Here is a 26,046-nt window from a genome sequence, read left to right as displayed (position 1 = left end):
CACTTTTTAACTCTGGTTCAAAACTTTGTGTTCTGTTTAAATATGTTTTAAAGAGTTATGTTTTAGTAAGCCAATATTACCACTGAAAGCTCTTTTGTTAAAATGAGTTGAGCTGAAGCAAGATTAGTGAGTTAGTGACAATTTCATGGGGGAATACTCCACGAACATTAGAAATAATGGAAGTCATAGCTTCAAAGGGCAAAGAAATAAGTTTAAGAAAAGGCAAAATTATTTTCTTCTGACTGGAAAAAGATAACTATGGGGTTTTGTATTAGCAAATGCCTACAGGCAATACTAAGCTCTTTTCTTTTTCCATTCTTCTAATAATAAAAAAGGAAAAATATGCAAGAACTCCTTGTGCTCAGATTGCCATCAGGGAGTGTTCATTTCTTTATTTCTGCTAATTTGGGTGTGGTCAGGTTTCTCCTTTTAGAATTCAATTCAACAAGAGAAATGGCAAATAAAAACAACTTTGAGGTTTCATGAAAGTGACAAAGATGACATAGGATAGGACTAGTCACTCTTGGAGGGGTTGTAGAAATATGGGCACACAAATACATTGTCGGAGGAGCTGTGTACTTATCCAACCAATCTGGAAGCCGTTTGGGATTAAGCTGAGAAAATGACTAAAATGTACATACCCTCTAACCCATAAATGCACTAATAAGCAAATACCCCAAAGAAGTCACTCATAAAAAAGAAACACTCTATTAGAAACCAAAATAGAATCATGAATTTAGAGTTGGAAGGGACCTCTGTAGTGATCAAGTCCAACCCCATCATGAGGCTGCAGGAGGGCACAGTAGATAAAGTGCTAAGCCTGTAGTCCAAGAAATCTGACCTCAGACCTTGACTGTAGGCAAATCACTTAACCTCTGTTTGCTTCAGTCTTTTCAGTTGTAAAATGGAGATAATTATAGCACCTACCTCCTAGGGTTGTTGTGAGGATCAAATGAGATATTTGTGAAGCACTTAGCACAGTACCTGGCGTATAGTAGGTACTATGTAAATGCTAGCTATCATTATTATTATTGTGAACAACTAGGTGACGCAGTTGATAGAGTGCTAGATCTGGAGTCAGGGAAAGTCATCTTTGTGAGTTCAAATCTAGCCTCAGACACTTACTAGCTGAGTGACTCTGGGCAAGTCACTTAACCTTGTTTGCTTCAGTTTCCTCATCTGCAAAATGAGCTGGATAAAGAAATGGCAAACCACTGCAGTATCTTTGCCAAGAAAACCCCAAATGGAGTCACGAAATGTCATATATAACGAAAACAATTGAACAACAACCAAAATTGAGTACCCCTGCTATAGATTTCCTGTAGGAGCAGTAACCATGAGGTTATGGTGGAGAAAGGGCACCAGTAACCAGAGGCTGAAAGGGTATTCCCATGCTCGGTGGCAGGGAAAAGAGAAGAGTGGCTGAAGGAGAGAATCACTGACTGATTTCTGGATAAGGAAGTAGAAAAGGGGAAAAACTTTCATCCTGATTTAATAATTGGTTATTAATACAAAGAGAGAAATAATCCAGCAGCGTGAATCAGTTGCAGCCACATCACCCTTCTGATTCTCTCCCCAACAATTCTAGTGAGGGACTAGGGCTGGGATGGGGTCCAAGATGTCGGCATGGTGGCCGTGACAGCCTTGCCTCAGTTTTCATTGGCCAAGGTAGCCACCTCCCACTTGGATCATGTAGCAACTGAGAGTGGAATAAATACTAATTTTATAGGTGATAAAGGAAGGCAATCTTTTACTGTGTCCAAGAGAAGATAGATTTTTAAATATTTCATTGCCCATAAGAAATAGGTTCCAGATTTATTAATCAACTAATGAAGCAAACATTGAGGACATATACACTTGATTCTTGGGCCTGTCTAAAGCAACCCTTCTTACTCCCACTCTATCACACAATATCTCTGTGCACATTTACTTGAGGATCTGAACTCTCCTGTTTCAGAATGCTTTGTCTCTGACTTGATTCTCCAAAGGAGGCTGCCCTCTGCATGTCGCTTGGGCTGACACCAGGAGCTGACAGATGATCCTTCCCTCAGACTGACACAGCTGGTGGTTGAATAGCGGGGTTTAGCATTCTCTTGGGGTTTCACAGTCTTCTCATCTGCTTTCTCCCTGATGCCAGGAAACCACACAGGGCATGCTCGCCGACCATCCTTCTGTATACCAGCTCCAGGCAAGCCCTTCATCTCCATGTGTACTTCCCTCTGGGTTGGCCCAAAATAGAAGCTTATTTCATCTGCCCGTAGTGGAAGGTCTTTTCCCATGACTTCTGCTCTTCAGAAATCCCCTGTGTATATTACAGAGCTGGGCTAATCCCTTTCCTCCCTCTTCCTCCCCCCTCCCTTCCCCTGTGGCATGTTTCAGCATAGCTTCCTATGTGATCATTGCACAACCATTTTTAGTTTCTCATTTCACCACAGGCTATGCATGTGCACATGCATTCAGGCAAAGCTATTTCCTTTTTCCAAATTGGAGGGAGATCTGTCTGCTTAATTGAAACTGTGGCTGTGTCCACCTGCTGCACCCCCTCCCCCTCTACCCTCTCAGTCCCTTGGCCTGGAGCCCTGCAGGGTGGCTGCTCTCAGCAGGTGGGGCAGATTGGACCACAACCAGGGCTGGCTGGGGAATCTGACCTGCTAAAGTGGGTTACATAAGTGGGGTGTGCAGGTGGTGGGGTGAGACGATTTCTTTAAGTTGTGAGTTCTGAATCTGGCAACTTGAGACCTCTCTCTTTATTTCACCCAGCCTTCCTTGGTGCTGCGGGCACCATAAAAGAAATAGTGGGCATGATCCGACCTTTTTTCTGGGAGCTTTCCCTCTACTTCAAGGGTTCTTAATGTGTGGCTGTCTCATGGAACCCGAGGGCAGCCCAGAGAAACCTAGGGACTCAAATTTTTTTAAATGTGTAAAATAAAATACATATGATTGCAAAAGCAATCTTTTGTACTGAACTAACAACTTTGTTTTCCCATCTAAGTTCATGGACCCCTGAAATCTATACATAGAAATGGATTCCGGTTAAGAACTCCTGAACTAGCTGGAACTTTTGACTTCCCTGCCTCAGGGAGGATGAATTGGGGCAATCTTCTTGGGTTTTGTCCTTTGAGGAAGGATAGTAGGTGGGGTGGGAATGGTCCTATGCCACTGATGCTGGACAGGGAGGCCAAGGGGAGGAGAGGGGGTTATCCAAGAATAGCAAGGAATCAACCTGGATCGTGGAGAAGCTGACTCTTCCAGCATGTGCTGGAAAAGACCTGACGCTTTGCAGGGAGGTCTATAAATCTCCCATCACTCTCACTTCTCATTCTCACCCCTTCCTCCACCACAGACTATCTGTCTGGAACTTTTTTTCCCCTTTAAGAACGCCCTTACTGTTCATCATAACCTGATTTCCTCTGTGTATACAAGTTTTAAATTTACCTTTAGGAGTGGGGAGGATGGTGTTTGGGAAGGTATAGTATGGGAAAGTAAGCACAGTTTGATTTTTCCTAGATTTCCTATGGATAGCCAGGGGTTTCACATCCCTCTAGGCATGGTACTGATCCCAGGGTGCCTTTACGTTTGTAATGTGTAGTCTCTGGAGACCAGAAGGTCACTACAAGGCAAAGTCTTAGACTTTTCTCTAATCATCCACCGTTCTCTAGCACAGGTTTTGGCACATTGTAAAGATTCAATAAATGATGGCTGATAGATTAACAGAAAGTAGGAAGAGAAAGGAAAGGCATGAGTAGAAAAAGAGGAAAGAAGTTTATGAAGGGTTATCAAATTGTAAAAGGGATTATATCTGTTCTGGAAAGCAATAAATGGAAGTTGCAAAGAGGCAAGGTCTCTCTCTGATAAAATGCCTTCAATGGCTTCCCATTGCCCATAAGATAAAATGCATATTCCTTATTTTAGCATTTAAGGCCATTCACAGTAGAGCTCCCACCTACCTTCTCAATCTTATTTCATACATATTTCTTATGTATGAATATTTCTTATTTCATACAGAGCAACACCAGCTCTATGTTCCAGCCAACCTAGACTACTAACTGTCCTTTGAATTTATACTCTCCACTTCCTGTTCCCATGCCCCTGCATGAGCAATTCCCCATTTCTAGAAGATGTTCTCTATTAATCTCAACTTTTCAGAATTATTTTATTCAAGAGTCAGCTCAGGAGACTATCTCTTATGTGGATCTTTCCCTGATCCCTTCAGTTAGCATTCTCTACCTAGATGGTCTTTGAAGTTCTGTGATTCTATGAGAGGTGAAGGGGAGGGAAGAGAAAGGAAAAGAAAGGAAAGGGAAAGAAAGAAATGAAAGAGAAAAGAAAGAAAGGGACGGGAAGGGAAGAGTTAGAGGGAAAAGGAGAGAGGGAGAGGGAAGAAGGGAGAGAAGATAAGATAGGAAAAGAGAGGAGAGAAAAGGGAAAGAGAATAAAGAGAAAGGTGGTAGAAATGGGTATTTGCTCCTCATTGATATCAGTGTCAATCCTAATATGAAGTATAAGACTTTAAGAAATTGTTGAAATCTAGTGGCAAGAGGAGCAAGTGGAGGAAAACTTGGACTCTGTCCCTACTTCCAACAACAACTCCCCTGCTTAGTGATCTATCTGAGCTGAGACCTAGATACAGAATTCCTGAGCATTTTTTTCAATGCTTGGCCCTAGTGGGATGCAAACATCAGTTAGGATAGGTATACTTTCTATAGTCTTAGGATTTTTCACAGAAAGAGTAGTTACAGGTAGACTAAATAATTGAGCTATGTTTTTCTTGGAACTTCTGGGTTAAAATCAGTCTATGTACTGATTTAGGAAGTCTGTTGTTGTTGTTTGTCCTTTGTTCTTGAAGAGGACCAATGATATCAGGAAGGTGATGTCTTGACTTGCAAGTGAATTGGATTTAAGTGAGGCAGGGCTGTGTAAAGTCATCAGCCTCACTCTCTCCTCCAGAGTCATTGGAATCCAGTGGCAAGACATCAGGTCAACTGGCAATGGTTCTGGATGCAGTGGGAGACCCTGGCCTTTTTAAGCTGAAGTCTCTCCCTGGTTTTAGTTTGTCTGAGGCAACACTCTTCCAGTGATTAAAGTCTAGGTAAGAATTGAAGCAAAGGATGGCATAGTTTGACTTCACAAAATAATCATTTTGAGAGGGGAAGACCCTCAGATTTTCTGTCCAGAACAGAAAAGAAACCAGCCTCAGTCTACAAGAAGCTTGAGGGCACATGACTAAATAGCAGATATTGTGTTTATACACACACACGCACACACACATACATACATGCATATATATATATATATATAATATACACATATGCATATATATACACACATATACACACACAAATATATGTACCTATATTTGATTCTATGCAAAAAACATTATACATAATAATATATATTAGTAGTCAAGCATTCTTGACTTCACATGAGTGGCTGGCTCTATTATGTCAAAATTATGTGAGTAGGACTCAGTGAAATTTAGCAGATTCAGGGAAGAGATAATGGGGTAGGTAGGTGGGGGTTGGGAGCTATTCTGATGGGTAAATCAACACTAAGCATACCATGTAACAAGGAGAGCTAATCCAAAGAAAGGAGCTGAAAAACTGAAGGTTGTCTACTCTCTGAGGATCATAGAGAGTTTGGTACATCCCTACACTCTCCCTTAGCATATGGAATAATAACAGCACCTACTTCCCAGGGCTATTGTGAGGATCAATGTGATAACAATTGCAAAATGCTCGGCTTAGTGCCTGGCATATAGTAAGTACTACAGAAATGCTAGCTATTATTACTATTACTACAACTGTCAAAATTCTCTGGACCCTCTAGACTCTTTGGGTTTCATAACATTAAGCCAAGGAAGATGGAAGGAACCTCTGCTGACAAGAAATGCCAGACCCAGCTGTGCTGTGGAGATGTGGCGGGGGCAAGAAGGAACCAGCACACGCCTAGAGAGTGTAGAAGCAGTGGGGTGGGGATGCCACTGGCTGTAGGCACTTACAGGAAGCTAGAGGTTAGGGTTCCAGTTCCAAGACAGAGGGAAAAACTGAAGGAAGATCTGAGGCCAAAGACACCATTCCCCATACCCCAGGACTAGAGGTGATTATAAAAACTGAGCTACTAAAAATTAAAAAAAAAAATACATAGGCAAAGGAGAAGGAATCCAACCATAGAGAGTTATTATGGTAATAGAGAAGACTGGAGTTCATCTTCAGAGGAGGATACTGAAGCAAAGAAACCCTCTTCTACCCCAAAGACTAATGTTAAATGGTCACCTGCTCAAAAAGAATTCATAGAAAAACTTTAAAAAGACTTAAAAGTCAATTGAGAGAGATTGAGGAAAAACTAAAAAAAAAAAATAGGAACAATCCAAGAAAAACAAAATGATTATGAAAATAAAGTCAACTAATTAGAAAAGGAGATCCAGAATCTTCTTCAGGTTGTACATTTTGATCTTCTTTGTCACCAAAGAAAGATTATATGGTCTGATTTTTTTTGTGCAGTTTGCTCATGTTCCCAGCCAATTACTTGAGTTTTAAACTCTTTGTTAAGGTAGGGGTCTGCTTCCAGTGTGGAGAATGTACTGTCCCAACCTTCAGGGGTTTTGTGCAGCTGTTTTCAGAGATACTTCCAGAGACCTGTAAATTTTCAGTTTTTCCAAGGTGGTATGATCAAGGGCGAGGTGCTTACTCCTTTCCTGGCCTGTGCTCTGGTCTATGAGTGACCACAAGCACTCTTTTCTGCCTTGGAACTGTGAGAAGGATTCTCTCTCCACTGCCACTACAAGCTCCACCACACCAGCACTCCTCCTTGTCCCAAGATTGCCACCGAGAACTGTGACCCTGATCTAAGCACAAGCAAAGCAAGAGAATGCTGCCTCAGCACCAGCAAAGAGATCCCTGCAATCCCCCTTTGATCAGTCATTCGATTTCCCCTCAGTCTGTGGACTGAGAGCTCCAGAAGCAGCCGCTGCCCTGGGACTGTGCTGAGACTGAAGCTGGGACCGAGCTTCTCTCTCACTGCAGTCACAGACCTTTCCTACTAACCTTCTAAGTTGTCTTTAGGCATTTGTGGGTTGAGAAGTCTGGAAACTGTCACAACTGCCTGTGATTCAGTCCTCTGAGGCCTGCTCCAAGTTCGCTGAGGCCTGGTCTTTGTCTGTGTGCTCACGCCGAACTGCCTTCCTCTCCTAGCCCAGTGCAATAAACCTTTCCAATCAACTATCCAGGTTGTCTTAGGCTGGAAATTTGTTTCACTCTGTCTTTTTGTGGGTTCTGCTGCTCTAGAATTTGTTTAGAGCCATTTTTTACAGGTATTTGGAGGGCTTTGGGGGAGAACTCAAGGAAGTCACTGCTTTCACTCTGCCATCTTGGCTCTGCCCCTGGAGATCCAGAATCTTAGGAAGAAAATGACTCCTTGGAAATCAGACATGGGCAAAGGGAAGCCAGGGAAGTTATAAGAGATCAAGAAATAATAAAACAAAATATAAAGAATGAAAAATAGAAGAGAATGTGAAACATCTCATAGGAAAAACAACTGATCCAGAGAACAGATTAAGAAGAAAACACATTAGAATAATCAGATTACCTGAAAGCTATGATCCAAAAAAAAGAATCGTGATACAATAATACAAGAAATAATGAAAGTTATCCTGAATCGTTAGAACAAGAGGGGAAAGTAGAAATAGAAAAATCCACCCATCACCACTTGAAAGAGATCCTATGAGGAAAGCCCATAGAAATATTATAGTCAAATTCCAAAACTCCCAGCTCAAGGATAAAATACTATGAGCAACAAGAAAAAAAATTAAATATGGCAGTGCCACAATTAGAATCACACAAGACCTAGCAGTGATGACACTAAAAGACCACAGGTCTTGGAACTCTATGTGTCAAAGAGCAAAAGAACTGGGGTTCTAGCCGAAAATATCATACCTAGCAAAGTTAAGCATAATCCTGAATGAAAAAAATTGGACATTTAATGAACTATCAGACTTTTAAGACCTTGTTTTTTAAAAAAAACTGAACTTAATAGAAAATTTGACAGAGTGTAGCCGAGAAAAATATAATATATATACTAATTACAAGGGACTCAATAAAGACAGACTGTTTATCTTTTACGTGTGTAAAATATAAAACATATGTCTAAGATTGTTATTAGTGATTGGGTAGTTCATAAGAAAAATTGGGGTAGACCTGCATATGATATGATTTTAAAAAGTAAAACCATTTAGGAACAGCTAAAAAGGGTAATTATTTTATACAAATGAGGTGTGAGGGGAAGAACCAACACAGAGGAATTAGTTAGGGGAGCAGGGCTGTTAGTTCTGGAAACCTACTTTCATCCGAAATGGGTTCAAGAGGGGACAATACATATATATCTAGAAGAGTATGAGACTTCTAAATTCAGAAAAAAAGAAATTACTAAGGGGATAGGGAGGGAAGAGAGGATAAGTGAGGGATCTTTAGAGGGAAAGGTGAGGAAATAGGTTAAAGGGGGCATATAGAAGGGTGTTTAGATGAATGGGAGTAACAGGACAAGGGAGGGATCCTGGAGGCGGGGAGTAGGTTAAGTAATAGGAGGGCGAGGAAGCATGTAGAAGTGTTTTAGAGGAGTTAGGAGGGATAGAAAATAAGAGATAATCACAAACATAAAATAAAGATCAGAAGTAGAATTTGTTAGGGAAAGTGTATGTCTATATATGTATGTATGTATGTATATATGTATGTGTATGTACATATCTATGTTTATATATAAACATTGCCATGCTTAATTGTACCCTGGGGAGGGCAGGGAAGAAAGGGGGAGAAAAGAACAAAGTAAAAAGTGCACAGCAGAGAACAAAAGAAAATTAACAAAGAAGCAAAGAAAAGATGGACAGCTCTCAACACAACATGTAGTATTTATTATATAGGTTTTCTTGAAATGGAAATTTATTGCTATATATTTTGAATCCTCTCTAATGTTCTGCTGTGTACATCACATGCTTTTTTTTTTCTTTTCTTATTTTGTATTTAAGTTTCAATATTTAAGTTTATGTTTCTTTTTCTTTTCTCATGGTGCATTTAAGTTTCAGTAATAAAAAAAATTCTTTGTTTAAAGGATAGCTTTCTGGGAAGAAGAGAGGAGGAATAGCAGGGGGAAATACAGGTAATATTAAAACAAAAAAAATCCATAAAAATCTATTTTTAAAAAGAGGGATTTATCCATGCTCCCAAAAGTTGACCCTGAAACTTAGATATGCCACTGAAAAGTGGAAGTAGTGCTTCCTTCAAGGGGAAGATAAAGAGAGGCAGAGTCTAGCTCAGCATAAAAAAAAAAGATTAAGAACAATAACAACAACAACAAAAAAAACCCTCAAAACTTCCCAAAGGAGATCCCTAATGGGTTTCCTGGGAGGTCTTCAAATGGAGGGTGAATCATTGGGTATGCTGTAGAGAAGATATGATTCATGTACACAGCAATCCTAAAGGCACACACACAGAAGATGATAAGAATATTCAAGATCTGAACTCAAGTCTTCTGACTCCTGATCAAGTTCTCTTTCTACTACAAGGTTGAACTATATGTGACCTTCTAAGATTTCTTCCAACTCTGAGATTCTGTTATGGTTCTCTGAAAAATAAAGTGAAATTTGGATTATTTGTGAATTAAGGAATAGAGAGATTAATCAGCAGCGGTTTACATTAAAAGACAATAAAAATCAGAGCAATATGATGGCTAATCTTGATTCTGTTGTTATTGTTGTTGTCCAGTCATGTCTGACTCCTCGTAACCCAATTTGGGATTTTCTTGGCAAAGATACTGGAGTGGTTTATCATTTCCTTCTTCAGCTCATTTTTACAGATGAGGAAACCAAGTTAAATGACTTGCCCAAAGTCACACACAGTTAAGTGTCTGAAGCCAGATTTGAACTCAGATCTTCCTGACTCCAGGCCCAGTGCTCTATCCACTGCACCACCCTAATCTTGATTCTAGAAGGCTGTTAATGAAACACACTTCTGTCCTCTCAGTAGAGAAATGTTGAACTATAGCATCATGGGTGTGGAATGAGGGATATATTTTCAGAAATGGTCGATATGTAAGTTTATTTTACTTAATCATGCTTCTTTCTTACAAGGGAAATTTCTATTGGAGACTGGTTATTGGGAAATTATAGATGGAAATGAATGAACCAGTGCAAAGAATGCAAAGAAGTACCAATAAAACATTTTAAAATAATAATATTTATTGAATGGAAGAAATAATTAATTGATAATTAATTTATTCCTGGCCCCCCCCCACACAAAGATACATAAACTTTATTGTTGTTCCCAATCATCAATAATATTATTCACCCAGGAGTGATAGAAATTCCATTTCAAGTCAATAGAGAAGGCTATATTATTACAGATGAAAAGCAATGGATATTTAAGATAGAAATAATTCAATAACACGGCATTAATCTCTCTTTTTCTCTTCCTCAATTGACCTAATGCCCTCAAACTTCCATGATGAGGAATGTGGGCGCAGATAGCATTTCAGTGGCATTCAATCAGGGCAAGCCACCAAGATCAATACAGCTCATTGACATGAGCATGACTTTTTTTTTTTTTTTTTTTTGGTCTTAACTACCGCTTGTTCACTAGGGAATTGGTGAGTTCTAGTTCATTAAACTCTGGATCAGGTGGCAGAGTTTCCCTTGGGACCCACACTGGATGTCAATTATAGTTGTGGAAGAGCAGTATTTCAGGAATCTATGACCTGGAATCTCTTTGCCATTCCATAGTAATTATATCTTAAATGGCTTCCCACCCTCAGCATTAGCAGCTTCTTCACCCTCTCATTTGTCCTCTATTTAAAGGCAATCAAGATGAGTCAGAATCATTAGGTCCCTGACTCATCAGCATCAGAGAATTCCATTAAGCCATTGTTATTACTGTTATCATCACTCATAAGGTCCTTTGCAGAGTAATATAATAAATTGAGCCTCTTCTTTAGGATTCTGGGCTTTGAGGAGACTTAAAAATCACGGCTAGGTGGTGCAGTGGATATAGTGCCAGGCCTGAAGTCAGGAAGGCTCATCTCCCTGAGTTCAAATCTGGCCTCAGATTCTTACTAGCAGTGTGACTCTGGACAAGTCACTTCACCCTGTTTGCCTCAGTTCCCAGGACATCTTTAAAATGAGCTGGAGAAGAAAATGGCAAACCAGTCCAATATCTTTGCCAAGAAAACCCCAAATGGATTCTGCTCATGGAAAGTTGGACATGACTGAAACAACTCAATAACAAAAGTCCAAACTGTTCATTTTATGAAGAAATTAAGACCCAAAGAAGGAAGTGACTTGTACAAGGTTATGCTGATAGAATCATAGAATTCCAGAACTAGAAGGCATCTCAGTCAGCATCTAGTTCTGGAATTCCTGATTCCAAATTGTTATCTTTTGCTTAACTTTTACTTTTCAAAAAATTCTGATTTTAATGTAGCAAGACTGGACCACAGATAAATTTAGCAGGTTAGAGTCACCCTCTGGGTTCTAGGGGTACCCCTAATGGATTGGTGGTACTGAAAGATATCAATGTTCTCTGCTTGAGCCCCAATTCCTATGGGTTACCTCTAATATTAGTGTCTAGTGACTAACACCCCAATATCATAAAAACAATTAACATGAATTAGCTTTTACAAAGGTGTATTTAACTGAAAAGATATAGCAAGAACCAAAGTACAAAAACACCTACCAAAGTGGGGTGTATTCCCCCCTCTACCACCTCAGTCCCTGGGGGAGAGTGGGCTAAAATTAAAGTAGCTACTACACATATATATTAGCTTCATTAGGTTCACTTCTGGGTATGGTACAGTTGCTAGACAAGTTGCTTCCTTTCCATAGGACATGTTGTCTTAGTTCCAGAGATGGTCTTCTGTGGGAACTGATCCTGAAGGTCACTCCTTAGGGCTGTCCTGATGCTTAATCTGACTCTGTTGCAGTTACCAATTCTACCAATGGATTTCTGTTGGCTCCTCTGACCTTTCAGATAAAAATGATGACAACAACAACAATAATAATAGCTAACATTTAAATAGTACTTACTATGTGTCAGGCACTGGGCTAAGCACTTATCTCAACAACTCTGGGAGGTGGGTGCTTTGTTATCTTCATTTTACAGATAAGGAAACTGAGGTAAACAGAGGTTAAGTGACTTGCCCAGGGTCACACAACTAATTAGGTGTCTGGGCCACCTGCCTGTTCCAAGTCCTCCTCCTGAGAGCCAGAAAGGAGAGACACTATAGGGACCGAAGCAGCATAAATCCTGGGCATAGGCCACGTGGCATCCAAGTAGGGACATAATGGTCCCCCAGGCCTCTTTGCCCATAGGGGAAAGGGAGAAAGATCCTGTCTTCTCTCAAATGCCACAGGAAAGAAAGAGTCATTTGGTCAGTGGGAATACATGCTCAGTTTTGGATCAGTAGCTAATCAAAAGGGTTTTCTTCATCACCCAGTAAATGAACAGGACACAGTCACAGAATACCTGTACATACTCTGACCTGGGGAGCATAGTTCCTCCATTACATGCCATCTGCACTTCCAGAATTCAGCTAACCAGATCCTCTAAGGGGGTTGGTAGCAGGCAGACCCTATTACCCAGATTCTAGGTCTGGACCTTCATTAAAAGTCAGTCTCTCATCACAAGGACAAGGACCAAATAAGAGGAGTGTTTCCATATACAAAGCAGAACAGAAAATAAGGATTGTATAGGAGGCCAAGAATGTGTATCACAAACAGCTTGAGTTTCCCTCCAAGTACACAACACATTCAAAATGTTGCCTTTAAAGTTGTCCTGCTTTACTGATCATCATATTCTGTTCTGTGCATTATAAAAAAAGACGCTTCAATGATCCCTTTTTTACTCTTCTTTTTTTTCATTTAGGTAATCCTATCAATGGCCCCCATCACCCACTCCTTTAAAAAAATGGAAAGAAAATAAAAATCTTTATGTAAAAAATGTATTGTCATTGGACGTTGACCATGTCCAAAAATATGTCTCATTTTGCATCTTGAGTTCATCATTTCACTGTGTGAAGGTAGGTAGCATGCTTCATTGTGAGTCCTATAGAATTATGGTTGGTCATTGCATTGACCAGAGTTCTTAAATCTTTACTTGTTTTTCATTATTAATATTATTGTTATTATATACACTTTTCTCCTGGTTCTGCTCACTTCACTTGAGAAAAGCATATATAGTAACAAGAAAAAAAATGAAAATTGTTAGAAGGGCTGTGGGAGGACAAGACCACTAACATACTATTCACGGAGCTGTGAATGGGCCATTCTAGAAAGCACTTGGAAATATATTCAAGAAGTCATTAAATTGTGTATAATCTTTGACCTAGTGATACTACTGGCCTCAGACACTTACTGGCTGTGTGGCCCTGAGCAAGTCACTTAACCTTGTTTGCTTCAGTTTCCTTATCTGTCAATTGAGCTGAAAAAGGAAATGGCAATCCACTCCAGTATCTTTGCCAAGAAAACCCCAAATAGGATCACACAAAGTCAGACACAACTGAAAAACTATTTAATTACAACCACAATCTATCCACATCCCACCCCTGAGATTAAACAAAGAGGAAAAGGACATAAAAAATATTTTTATCAGTTCTTTTTGAAGTGATAAAGAACTAGCAACTAATATTAGGAACGTTCATCCATGAACAAATTATGGTAAATGAATGTAACAGAATATCATTGCACTAAGTCTTCCTAGGTTTGTCTGAAATGGCGCAATGAGAAATAGCCCCGTTCTTATATATTTGTGTCAGTTCCTTCTATATCTTCACTATGAGACCTTTATCAGATAAAATTTCTGTAGAGGTTTTTTTCCTCCCAATTAACTGTTTCCCTTCTAATTTTAATTGTACCAGCTTTATGCAAAATCTTTTAAATTTTATATAATAAGAATTGTTCATTTTTTTTCCATTATCTCTGTCTTTTGATGAACTTCTCCTCCATCCATAGTTGCCATGTTTCCACCCTTGCACCTCTAATTTGTTTATGATGTGATATTCTATATCTATGATGTAACCATTTGGAACTTATCTTTTTATATGTTGTGGAATGTCAGTTCAAATCTCATTTCATCCAGACCGCTTTCCAATTTTTTTTTGTTTTTGTTTTTTTAGGCAATTGGGGTTAAGTGACTTGCCCAGGGTCACACAGCTAGTAAGTGTCAAGTGTTTGGTCTGAGTCCAGATTTGAACTCAGGTCCTCTTGACTTCAGGGCTTGCGCTCTATCCACTGCGCCACCTAGCTGCCCCTGCGCCACCTAGCTGCCCCTGCTTTCCAATTTTTTAAAGCAATTTTTGTCATCTAGGATGTTTTTGCCCCAGTGTGGGGGGTGTGTGTGTGTGTGTGTGTGTGTGTGTGTTAACCAAATATTATGCTGCTATGTTTGTTTGCTTCTGTATGTTATGTGCCCAATCTATTCCACTGATAATTTCTCTATTGTTTAATCAGTACCAAATAGTTAGGATAATTACTACTTAATAGTATAACTAAAGATATTATACTAGTAGGCCCTTTTCTACTCTACCTTTTCTCATTATTTCCCTGAGGTTCCTTCAGATAAATTGTGTTATTTTTTTCTAACTCTTTATCCTTTGGTATTTTGAGTGGTATGACACTAAAGAAGTAAATTATCTTAGGTGGTATTGTCATTCTTATTATATTAACATGACTCAACCATGAACAATTATTGTCTTTTTAATTATTCAAGTCTTTATGTAAAGAATGTTTTGTAGTGGTATTCACATAGTACCTGTGTGTGCCTTGGTCGGTAGACTCCAAAATAATTTATGTGCTTTGTAGCTACCATAAATGAAAATTCTTTTTAGTGCTTTCCCTACTGGGTATTGTTAGTAACATACAGAAAAATCAATAATTTGTGTGGACTTTTTTGTCTTGCTACTTTGCTCCAGTTATCATTTCACCCTTTCTGCTATCTCCTCCTCCTTCCCAACACAAATCTCCCTAAAAAACAACAGCAACAAAAAAAAACTTTCACTTGAACCTGCTATCCCCTAAAGCTGGATGTCTTCTCTTTTCTTCTCCCTTTCTCAGCTGAACTCTTAGAAAGAATTGCCTATTAATTGTCTCTGTTTCTTACTTCATAATTTCATTCTCCATTCTCCTCTCTCCCTCATCGCCTGTATCTGATCAGTTCCCATGTCATGACAATTTTATTTCTCACATTTATTTGCTTTTTTCAACTTACATAGCCACTACTATGACTGCCTACATAGAACGCCTCCTGGAGAGCATGGGAATCAAGAACACTAAAAGGAGGTTTAGCCTGGGAAAGAAGAAGAACTACCTCTTCCTCCAAGACTAGAAAAAAAAGAGAGAGAGATTAGAGGTGGCGATGACGTAAAAGGATCTTGAGGTTAGAGTAGGGGAAAAGAGGCAGACTGGACCAAACATATTTGGTAAAGTGGGAGGCAAACACCTCTGCTGAGAGGGAGTGAAAGGTTGGGCATTGTGGTAGGCACTCGTATTCCTTGATGCTGGGAAAGCTGAGGCTGTGGATCACTGGAGTTTGGGAATTCTGAGACACAGTAGGGCTAAATCCATTTGGGTATTGGCAGTGGTCCATTACAATTATGGCGCTCTCCTAGGAGTCTAGGAGGGGCTACCAGGCTGCCCAAGATGGTGGATGGGGTGGAACTGGCCCAGATCAGGAAAAATGGAGCCCGTTAAAAAGCTTTCATGTTGATCAATTTTTGGATTGAGTCTGTGAATGTTCACTGTACTTCTAGACTGGATGAGATAGGTGGGCCTGAGACAGAGAAGGACAAAGAGGAGAAGGAGGAGGGGAAGGGGGAGGGGGAGGGGAAGGGGAAGTGGATGGTTTAGGGGGCTTGAGAAGTTTTGTACTAATGGTTATAGAAAGTATGATAGAATAACAATGAGAGGGGCAGGTAGGTGGTGCAATGGATAGAGCAACAGCCCTGGAGTCAGGAGGACCTGAGCTCAAATCTGGCCTCAGACACTTGTCAGCTAGCTGTGTGACCCTGGGCAAGTCACTTAACCTCCATTGCCTCCAAAATAAAAGAAAAAATTACAAAAAAAAAGATTAACAATGAGAGAAGACTAAAAGAATTACAATGCAGAAATGCTGAACTAGTTGAAATTAGATGATGTAAATTTTCATGGATCTAGTCACCTTGGAGGTGAGACTTTCTTAAGCAGCATTCAAATAACACTCCTCTTAGGAATAGAGAAAGACTATGGTGGGGGCAACCTAGGATTGGGGCTTGACAAAACATGACTGGTTAAGGGGACAAGGGTAGAGTAAGGGAGCAAGGGTAGAATATAATGCAATAATTCATATTTGAACTAGTCTGCCGGACTGCTGAGGCTGTAAAAAGGAAAATGAAGCCAGGAGAGGATAGCTAACTGAGAGAATAAGGAGGAATGAAGGAAATGGAGGTCTCAGTAAAAACGAAAAATAGGTTTAGCAGGAGTGAAGAAGAGGGAAAGATGGAAAGATAGGAAGTTATGATTGGAGAGGGATTTCAGAGTAATGGATCTTGGAGGTGAGGTTGATATTGACGATCCCATGTATAAACATCCCTATGGATGACTGGATTTGAATGAAGATAATGGGCATGGAAGTTTAGAAGATGAGTGGTTTTGGAGGCCAGGATATTTGAGGAACATCAAACAAGAAAAAGAAAACCTTTTGCATACATAAAAGAAGCCCTTTAGATATACAAAGATGCTTATCATATGATGTTAATCAGTGGTGTCCTGGAAAATGTTTAACAACTTATTCTCTAGAAAAAAAATGTATAGGAGACACACTTTTAGGTTTAATTTGAGTTAACATTTTCTCTATTTCTGAAGTCTAGACAATCATCAGAACAATAAATAATTTTGTATTGTTTGCTGATTTCATTTCTGGGGTGTAGATACTCATACTGAAAATTTAACAATTAGCTCTCACTAGCTGGTACGAGCTGGTTCCAGAAAATTACTGATTAGCGCTTCAAAGGATCTAAGAGATTTATCCAAAGTCATCCAGCTAATAAATTGCAGAACTAGAACTTTATCCTAACTCTTTTGAATTTCTCATTATACCATCCTGCCTCTCCATCAAAGAGTTTGCACTATGATGAACATTTGAAATCCTGCTCCTACTAATTTTCAGACTCAGACAGTACAGAACTCTCAGTTTCCAAATCTTGTCATAAAATTCCCACACCAGAACTGTGGTAGGCTGGAATTAGGCCACAGGGATCAATAGGACCAGCTGGTAAATCAGTGGGGAGCTGCCCCTCATGAACGATCTGGGGCTCAGGTGTGGATCTTCACATTGGAAGACATTTGGAGAGGAAGGATGTTTTAGAGGAGAAGATAGAGGCTGCCCTTCTTGCTCCGCAGGGAGCTCCTCAGATGGCTACGGAGTTAGTCATTAACGGGACCTTAGAAAACTTTTGGGAAGGGGCAGCTAGGTGGCAGAGTGGATAGAGCACTGGCCCTGAAGTCAGGAGGACTTGAGTTCAAATCTGACCTCAGACTGAACATTTGACACTTACTAGCTGTGTGACCCTGGTCAAGTCACTTAACCCTAATTGCCTTAAGAAAAAGAAAACTTTTGGGAGTTCTACTCAATAAAAGCAGTGCCTGATTTGAACACTGTGCTCCTTAGTATTGTATTCCATTTATACCATAGTAGAAAAAACTGGCCATAGAATGATGTAGTAGACAGTGCCCCGGCTTTGGAGTCAGTCACAAAGACATGGGCTAAAATCCTACTAAGATGTTCACTAGCCGTGTGACCCTGGGCAGGTCATTTATCTGCGTTTCCATCTCTTCATCTGTAAAAATGAGGGAGTGTGACTCAATGACCTCTAAAATCCCTCTCAGCTCTAAATCCATGATCCTATCATCATCCTCTTTGAACAAGGACTAAAAGAAGCGTGGAGCGTACAAAGGGCCCCAGCCAAGAGATTCTGAACCTGCCTCTACCACTGTCCCTATGGCCACAGACAAGCTTCTTCTACCTTTGGGCCTATTTCATTACTTGAGCTTTGAGAATATTAGAAGCTTAATATTTATTATTTCTGAATTGGATTGAATTTATTAAATGAGGGCATTAGATAGAATGATCACTAAGATACCTTCTAGTTTCAAAGTTTAAGAGTCTTGTAAAATAATCTTTGAAAATATAGCATTGACATTAGCAGATATATAAGATGCACGCACACTGGGAGAAACGACCATTAAGCATCTGTAAAATTCCGACTGGTTGGTTGGTTGTTGTCCTTCATTCTCGAAGAGGACCAAAATGACATCAGTACGCTGGAGTCAATGTGCCCAACTGTGGCTGATCAGATCAGTGCGAGCTAGGAACGTTTTATCACAGGCCAGGCACAAATAGTCCATATGAACATTTGGGGTAGATTCTCTAGATTTGCGTGTCTTACGTTTCTTTTGACCTACTTCAATTCTGTTTTGGTCATAGAGCACACAGCCCCTTCTCTGATGAGAGCACATCATGCTGAGCAGTCCTGTGCCAGTGTCTCCCATGTCACACAATCAATTTCAAAGTTCTTAAGAGAGACCTTGAGAGTGTCCTTGTATCACTTCCTCTGACTACCCTGTGAGCACTTGCCCTGTGTGAGTTCTCCATAAAATAGTCTTTTTTGGCAAGCGTACATTTTATTCAAACAATGTGGCCAGCCCATCGGAGTTGCCCTCTTGCAGTAGAGTTTGTAATGCTTTGCAGTTTAGTTTGAGAAAGGACCTCTATATAAAGTTCCCACTATATGCCAGCCAAAGGGAATAAACTTTAATTTAGAAGACTTAGACATATGCTTTGGTTCTTCTCTCACTAACTGTATAATTGCCTTCAGCTCTTTGAACTTCAGTTTCTTCAACTATAAAATTATCGGAGTGGATTATATGAGCATGATGGGGTAGAAAGCGCACTGAATTTGGAGTTGGTGGGGCTGTATTCATATCCCAACTCTGCTATGTTCTATTTCTGTGATCTTGGGATCCTTATCTGGGCTTCGATTTCTTCCTCTGTAAAATGAGGGGGGTTAGATTAGATCATTTGTAGTGTGTTCCCCCTCAGCTGAAGTCTTCAAGAGAAAGCCAAACGACCAGTTGTTAGCTATATTGTAGTGGGGAGTCTGAGTCAGATTTAGGTTGGACTAGAAGGCCCCTTGTGTCTCTTCTCATTCTGAGATTCTACGATTCTGCAATTGTTTCTCTTATAACTCTAAATCCTAGGATTTAAAAAACCCTTTCCATGTCTAACATTCTGTGATTGTGTACATTGAGGCAAAATTCCCTTCTGGACCACCTGTTCTAATAAATAGGATACTTTAATGACCCTTGGTGATTACATTTAAATTATATTTAAGCTCATATATGACCATATAACTGCTCTACTGGATAAACTCACATGGTGCCCTATTGCCTTATAGATCCAATATAAATTCCCCTATTTGGCTTTTAAAACCCTTAACCATCTGGCCCTAAACTATCTTTCTAAACTCATTTTACCTTTTTTTTCCCTTCCTTCACTTTCAATCCAGCCAAACTGAATGTCTCTCGGTACCTCACACGTCATCTCCTGTTTCTAGCACTCATTTAATTCAGACATTCCCCATCGTTTGTCTAGAATATTGCAACAGCATTCCTAATTGGATATCTGGATTCCATTCCATGTCCTTCCTAATCCATCCACCATATGGCTGCCAAAGTAACCTTCCCAAAACACAAACCTCACCATATTACTCCCTCACTCAAAAAGAGTTAGTGGCTCCTTACCAACATGATGATGAAATCCATCTTAGGTTGGTATTTAAAGCATTTCACAGTCTGATTCCAATCTACCTAGAAGGACTTATTGCACATAACTCTCACAAATTCTACATTTTAGCCAAACTGGTCACTTGCTATTTCTCAAATTCAGTATTCCATCTTCTACCTTTGCACCTTTGTATGCAGGTTTTCCCCAATGTCTGGTGCACACTCCCTAATCACCTTGCACCTCTTAGAATCGCCACTCTCCTTCAAGGCTTAACATATGTGTCACTTTTTATGAGAAGCATTATCTCAGTCCTCCCAGGTGTAAGTACTCTTTTCCTCCTCAAATTCTTGTAGATATGCTTATCTGTTTACATGATATATCACCCCAAGAAGAGTATAAGCTCCTTGAGGGCAGGGACTATTACATTTTTGTTTTTGTGAACTCAGCATGGTGCTTTGAAAACTAAAATCACTTAATAAATGCTATTAAAATTGGATTGACTAAATGAGGTTTTATTTTATTAATCACAAAGAAAAAGAAAGGAAACAAGTATTTATTAAGCGCTTACGATGTGCCAAATACTGTGCTAAATACTGAGGCTAAAAATACAAGCAAAAAGAAAAATTGTTCCTGTCCTCATGATGCTTTCACTCTAATGGGGGACTTCAACATACAAAAGGGAACTGAAAAGGTTGGGGGTTGGGGGTGGGTGGTGGGTGGTCGGTGGGAAGACGAAGGTACCTAGTATGAGAGTATGATTTTGAAATTTAGAAATTCAGGAGCAGGACCTGGAAGGGAATGAAGGCGGGCTAACCCGGCTCCTTCACAAAATGGAAGCTCTAAGCAATTCATCAATGAGAGAAGGGTGGGATGGTCCTTGAAGAAGTATATTTCATGGTGAGTAGGCCACACAGTGTAGGATGCTGGAGGTCAGAGAGGCCCCAGGTGATGACGGAAGTTCCAGGACGAGACAGCAGCAGAGGTATGACTTCGAAGTGTAGAAAGTCAAGAGCCCAGCTGGGAGGGAACACAATAGCATCTCTCTCTATCTCTCTCTCTCTCTCTCTCTCTCTCTCTCTCTCTCTCTCTTCCTCTCTCTTCCTCTTTCTCTCTTTCTCTGTATATGTGTGTGTGTATGTAAGTATGTGTATCTAAATAGCTATACATATGTGAGCAGAAACTATTTCTTCATTCTATGAAATGTTGCTTATTTGTTTTGCTGTGTCAGCAATCAGATGGATTTCTCAAAATAATCCCCTGCCCCCTCAGTGGTCCATGGCTTACGGATTGGAAATCATTGCTTTAGAATGGTCATTCCTCTCCTTGATTTCATAACATCCCGGAATGTCTCCAAGTATCTCAATAGATACCATGATATTCTTAAGATAGAATTACCAATTTTTTTAATTAAAAAAATTCATTCCCCAAATAACTTATGTTAAGTAGAGAGGGGAGTTCTAAAATCAAAATAGATGAATCCAGAGTATAGTATTTTTTCTACCTTCTGGAATCTTTGTTGGATAGGCATCCCTTCAATTCTGAAGCATAGTGAAGTCAGGAGTTGTTGATGTTTGCGTCCCAGTAAGCAAGAGTTTCTGCAAGACAAACACTAGGCTGGCATTTGTATTCTCTGAGGATCATGCGTTTCATGGGTGACTGACTTTTTAACATAACCAAGCAGTTTTTCTTAGGAAACTGGGCTCTCCAGACTTTGAACCAGACTCCTCTAGTTCTGGAGCTCCCCAGGGCTTGGTAGACACAGTTGGATACTGCACTAGTTTTTGGGCACCAGGTGTGTCTCACCTGCAGTTCATATTCAACCCCTCCTACGCAAAAGAGAGAACAGCTTTAGTGTGCCAGGGACCTAGGGCCTCTGTGGAAACACCTGTTGGGGGAAAACAGGGAGCCTTAGTGAGCACATGACACGTAAATAGAACAATGTGTATTTTCTGAATACTGTTGCATCATAGGCAAATTCTTTTTTGTTGTATTGGTACCCTGGAACTTTGCACCACTCAATTCTACTTTCTCCCCAGCTATCAAAAAACAAAACAAAACAAAACAAAAACCAAAAAACAAATCCACAACCAGTAGCAATCTCTTCCTCCCAAGGGAACACCAACATAAATACAGATCCACTCCTTGGGCATCAGATTAAAACAATAGAACCTCAAAGGAGGCCTGATATGAGGTTGGGGGTACCCAGTCTCCCCAAGGCATGTGGTTGTATGTGTTCACTGGAGAAATTATTCCTTTTTCTCCTTTATGTTCGGTTCCCTTGATTCACATATTTTGCTGCTGCAAAGTGAAGGAAACTATGAATAGATTTCAGGAGTTCTGTGAGTTTGGATAAGAAAAAATACATCTTTATTTTTATTAATCTCTAACTGAAATTTAGCATTTCCTTCAACTGTGGATTTAAAAAAAAATTCTAAGGGGCCTGTGGACTTTACCAGACTGCCAAAGAGGTCCACAACAATAAAATAAGATGAAAAACCCCTCCCTGGTCTAGAGTTATCCCTACCCTTGAATAGAAAAACTGCCTATGAGAGTGATGTGGCCTGTGATCTCTGAGGATAAAAGCACTGTCCTTTCTACTGCATTGAGCAGTCAGCCACCTCATATTGCCACCTGCTAGGCTACCAACACAGAGGACTAAGTAACCCCTGAGAAGTTGCTGTTCCCAATAAGGAAAAAGTTTACACGGTGTAAGAATCTGGTTCTACTAGGAAAACCTTTTCCCTCTCCCTTTGGAAAGAGGCAACAGTTTTCAAACATTTTAAAGTCATGAAATCTTTGGTAAATTAAAAAACCAGAACCTTGATCAGGATCAAGTTTAATGCTATATAAATACAAACATCCACGTATATAAATCACTGGATCCCCTTTGACATTACCCCTATTGATTACTTTCACATCCATGGTACTCAAGGATCAATAATCATAGTGTCATAGACAAAGCTGGAAGGGATATTAGAGGCCATCAAATACAAACCCCTCATTTTACAGGTGAGGAAGTGAGTCCAGAAAAGACCAAATGATTTGCCCAAAATTAAACAGTTATTAAGTATCCGAAATGGATTTAAGAATAGGTCTTCTTTACATCAAGTCTAGTGCCTTATCCACTGTATGACATTCCTATCTCAGTCTACAAGTCATGAAACACCATTTCCATTGACTTCTCCTGACCAAGTCAGAGTGAAATAGTGGACATTATAGTAAATCAAAACACTTTTCATTAAAACACAATGCAAAGTAAACTAGAAAAAATTATCTTCCCTGTCACTGGTGTTGCTTCAGCCATGTAGTGAGAACTGGTTATAACAGCTAAAAAACCTATTCCTTATACCTGCTTTCTACCATGTAATATAAAAAGCACTAGAGGAAGGCTTCCAGTAGTTTATAAAGTTCCATATAGTGCTGAGAAATATGTATATTCTTTAACAGTCCCATTTAGAAGATGCCATAAGTTTTTTAGCTCTAGTTTTTCTAGCAGTTTGTTCAGTTCTATACTTTCCCTTTTGTTTAACTCTTTGTTAGACTTTTCCAAAACTGAGAGAATTGAGATAATCTTGTCACTCTTGTGTTATTGTCTTTGTATTCTTATAGCTTAGTTAGTATTTCTTTTGTGAATTTGGATGCTAAGGCATTTGGAGTATATAAGTTTAATGTTGACATTATTTTGTTGTCTGTAGTTCCTTTCAGCATAATGTAGTTTCCTTGTTCATCCTTTTTATATTTTGACTGTATTTGTTTTGTCTGATAGCATGATTGCAACTTCTTCCTTTTTTTGACTGACTTGATGTACAGTACATTTTTTCTAGTCTCTTATTTTTATTCTATGGCTTTGTTTTTTTAAATGTGTTTCTTGTAAGCAACATATTGTGGGGTTTTGTTTTCTTAGCCAATCTGTCTCTCCTTTTCATTTTATTGGATTATTCAATCCATTCATATTTAAAGTTATAAATTAGGTTTATATTCTCCTATATTTGTCTCTAATGTATCTTTTTTTCCAAATTGGGTTTTCCCCACTCCTTTCCTTTTTAATTTATGTCTCTTTGGTTATTTTAGCTTAATCTATTTTAAGGTGACCCTATTCCCAAGAGTTCTCTTCCCCTCACCCTCAGGTCCCTTCTTTTTGTTACCCTTTTCCCTAATTTTGGAATTTTGCATATGAGTTTCTTTTTATTTCTTGCTTTTATCTCATTATTTAATTCTTCCTCTCTCAGTTAAGTGCTCAAGTAGAATCCATCTTCCTCTCCTCCCCTTCAATTTGTTTTGCTCATTCATTTTTTAAATTTTATTTTCTGTACCATTTTCTTAAAAGAAAAAAAAATTCTTTCCCTCATTCTTTTTATTATTTATCCTCCATTTCTGTCGGTCTATTCTAGAGTTCTATTCTTTGATTTATCACCCTTGTGCTTATTTAGTCCTTGTTTATTCTCAATACTCCTCATGAAAATAAAACTTTTGAGATACCTATATTTGCCTCCTCTTCTAAAGGGTTTCAATTATTGCCTTGTAGATCTTGCTCCTTGGCACCTTTTATTTTGTTGTTGGTTTTGTGTTCTTGTTATTGTGCCTTATTCTTAGAAACAAAATTCTTGCAGCTGATAAGCCCCATGGTACAAATCTTCCTATGTCACTGATTGTGCAGTTCATTACTGACCTCTGTTCTTCCCTGAGTAATTTTTTTTCTTCATTTGCATTGAAATCTCTTCTCTGGTTCCATACCTTCCCCATTCTTCTGGGTGTCAGTTGCCCCCAGAAGCTTTGATTGTCCTTTTCCTGAGGCAGGATGAGCTCAGGATCTCTCTGAGCACCAAATCCCTATAGATAATACCAAATGTAAAATCCCCATTTCCCTTTATAGAATATCTCTCTTCTCCCATTGGAACATTCATCAATCATATCCCTTTCCGCAACTGAAACAAGGTTTGCTTCTTTCTTTCATGCTTTTTCAATCTCTTCCTTTTCCTCCTTCTCTCATTCTCCTGTAGACTCTGTCCTTCCTGAGAGGCTAGAAGACTTATTTGCTTTGCATTGTTAGCCTTTGACTTGATATGGGTACATCATGTGTTCCCTTCTATTTTCTTCCTCCTCTTCTCCCTTTTCTGTGTCCTCTCCTTCTGCAACTTAGTCTCACAAGAAACATTGATTCACCTGTAGGTTAGATGTTGTGAGGTTTAGTTCATAATGTCTCAGGCCTATTTCTCCACCATTACTTTTATTTGATTTGTGTTTTCACCTCTACTTTCACTTTTCTCTACATGTACATTTAGAAAAAAATCTTGTAATAGTCTTTCTGTTGTTATTTCAGTGTTATTGTTGTCCTTGGTTGCTATATTTCTTTAATTTTCTTATATTTCTGTGGTCTTGGGTATTTGAGAAGCAAATCATTTCTTTGGGTCTAGTTTTCTTTCTTGGAATGTTTTAAATGACTCATTATAGAACATTTATCTTCTTTCATTTATCATGAGGCTTAGATTTTCAGAGCAGATCACATTGGGCTGCAACTTGAGTTCTTTTTCTCTTCAGAGAACATTATTCCATACCCTTCCTTCAGTTTCTAGGGAGTAAACATCAGTGTTGTATCATTTGAATTTCCTTTCCTTTATATTTGAAAGTCTTTTTGATGGTTGCTTGCAGAATTTGTTTGTTAATGGAATTGTTCAAGTTAACCATAAAGTATCTTGGAGTTTGCAGCATAGGATTTTCACCTGGAAGAGATCTGTGGATTCTTTCAGGTTGCCCTTTGTCTCCTCTGTTTGAAATTCAGGATAGTTTCTTGTATCAGTTCTTGTGTTACAGTGTTCAGGTTTTGTGACTTATGTTCTTCTGGGAGACCTATATTCCTTAGGTTCTTGGTTTCTAGTAGTTTGAATAGATCCTCTATGAAGCATATACAGAGTACAATGGGCAATAATTGTACAAGTAGAGAAAGAGTTGACGAATTGTGATATCTATATTAACGAAATCATGGATTCATTTTCTAATATGAAAACATCGAGTGGAAATAAATGTATTGTTCACTTTCTAGTGCCAAACTTGATTTGGGAAAGAAATTCACTACTATAAAGTAGATGAAAATGTAATTTGAGGAAGAAGAAGAGATAGGAACTAGATCCAGAAAAAAAAAATTATTTCATACACTTAAATTTAAAAAATAAGAAATGCTCTCCCCAAATCCTAACCTCATTTGTGAAACATTCAATAGAAATTTAGCAAGCTTCTACTATTCCCTGAGTATTCA

General features: G+C 39.2%; 1 long non-coding RNA gene across 1 annotated transcript; it reads right to left on the bottom strand.

The window, feature by feature from the left end:
• Window positions 1-20,558: 20,558 nt before the first annotated feature.
• Window positions 20,559-21,678, bottom strand: LOC114045687. The gene is made up of 3 exons (XR_003569424.1): window positions 21,597-21,678; window positions 21,295-21,388; window positions 20,559-20,810 (listed from the first exon to the last, which is right to left on the bottom strand). It is a non-coding gene; the product is annotated as an uncharacterized LOC114045687 (long non-coding RNA).
• Window positions 21,679-26,046: the final 4,368 nt, after the last annotated feature.

The sequence above is a fragment of the Vombatus ursinus genome, unplaced genomic scaffold (genome assembly GCF_900497805.2).
Source record: "Vombatus ursinus unplaced genomic scaffold, bare-nosed wombat genome assembly UNPS02000577.1, whole genome shotgun sequence".
NCBI lineage: Eukaryota > Metazoa > Chordata > Mammalia > Diprotodontia > Vombatidae > Vombatus > Vombatus ursinus.
This window is presented reverse-complemented; position numbering and strand designations above follow the sequence as displayed.